The following is a 1,794-nucleotide window of genomic DNA, read 5'->3' as shown; positions in this document are numbered from 1 at the left end:
TGGGTTAGAGTTCCCTTTACTTGAGGGTACACTGAGGCACACTATTCTATCTGTTTCCTTATTAACTATCCTCACTGAGCTATTTTACCTAATGGAGCCCTTGGGATTATAGCATGTTGCTTTTCAAACAAGTATTGTAGGTTAGATGATAATAATAATAATGATAATAATAATAGTAATAATAATAATAATAATAATAATAATAATAATAATAATAATAATAATAACAAGAACAAGAAAAAGAACAACAACAACAACAACAATAATAATAATAATAATAATTATTATTATTATTATTATAATAATAACAATAATAATAATATTTCGTCATTACATTTTTTATTGCACATGAAGCTAAAATTTAATGTTCCATATAATCTTACACAACTCATTATATAATAAATAAGCAGTTTGCTTGTAGACTCTTACATGAATTACATACTTTTATTTCAAACCTAATTAATTAAATTGACCGAATTCCCATCTGACCAAATCTGCTGACCTTAATCTAAACTTTAAAGGTTTAAAGGTCGCACATGAATGGCAGAGGCAAGGGATAACGATATTACCCTATCATGTAGGACAATGCCCTGGCGACTGACCATATATACATATGATCAGCGCCCAAACCCCCTCTTCACCCGATCTAGGACCAAGGATGACCAGGCAATGGCTGTTGGTGACTCAGCAGATAGACCTAAAGGCTCCCTTAAACACTCCATCCTTAGCTCACAAGGATGGTGAGGTTGCATCGACCAAAGAAACTAACGAGTTTGAGCGAGACTGGAACTCCAGTCTGGTGTTCACGTCAGGGACGTTACCACATCGACCACCACCACCTCTAAAATTAGATTGCCAACAGTATTTGGTGTTCCCAGGCAGTCACCCATCCAAGTACTGACTAGACCCAACGTTGCTTAACTAAGCTGATCGGAATGGATGAGGTGTTTTCAACGTGATATGGCCGTTGACCACGATTTTAATCATTATAATGACCTCAATAAAACTTTTCAAAAACAGTTTCTTTTCCCATTAAAATCACACTCAGCCATATTGACACGTTTTACAACACTATGGGCACTATTTTGTTTATGAACCATCCAAGGATCAGCTAAATAACATCCTCAGCTACCTGGAAATCAGTAATATGCCGCTACTTTTTTATGATTAGGGTACAAAACATCGAGATCAACTGCTTTTTTGCGGAAGTAAAGTTTCTTGTATGTCTTATTATCTTTCTTTTTTTTTCTCTTGAAGTTTAAAATCCAAAATGGTCTTCCGCTGAATGCTGTCTTCAGACTTCATGTGACTGGTCAATGATATAGCATTAGATGATACGTTGGTACCGAGAGGGTATTGAACGGGTTCTGGAATACAAGGAATCAACATTCTTGGGGTTTGCATCAAAAGATGTATTATACACATTTACAAATTGTGTAACCCACCCGTTTCATGTAAATTCTTCGCTGTATACATATTTGGTTAAATTACTGTTCATTTCTTCTTTACTTGCTTCCATTTCATCTGTAGCTGGAAGTACCTATTTTGTATTGCTAAGCTAAACTCACCATATTCTTTTCTTATTACATGAGATTTTTTTTCTTTAAACTATTTTTCTCTCTCTTTCCTTTAATCAATATAATTTTTGCTTTTCCCCATGCTATGGTCGCCTAACTTGTTTAATACTTACATATTTAACTAAAAGAACTTTTTGTCTGAGAATAAAATCTATTTCGCATTTAGTTTCTCCATTTGGGCCTCTCAATGTCAATTTTCTATATTTTATATACAAAG

At 34.1% G+C, this 1,794-nt stretch overlaps 1 pseudogene; it reads right to left on the bottom strand.

Moving 5' to 3' along the window:
* Nucleotides 1-853: 853 nt before the first annotated feature.
* On the bottom strand, nt 854-972 carry LOC137615581 (5S ribosomal RNA; annotated as a pseudogene).
* Between the last annotated feature and the right edge of the window lie 822 nt (nt 973-1,794).

This window comes from Palaemon carinicauda, chromosome 21 (genome assembly GCF_036898095.1).
Source record: "Palaemon carinicauda isolate YSFRI2023 chromosome 21, ASM3689809v2, whole genome shotgun sequence".
Taxonomy (NCBI): domain Eukaryota; kingdom Metazoa; phylum Arthropoda; class Malacostraca; order Decapoda; family Palaemonidae; genus Palaemon; species Palaemon carinicauda.
The sequence above is the reverse complement of the archived record's forward strand: the minus strand, read 5'-3'. Positions and strand labels throughout refer to the sequence as shown.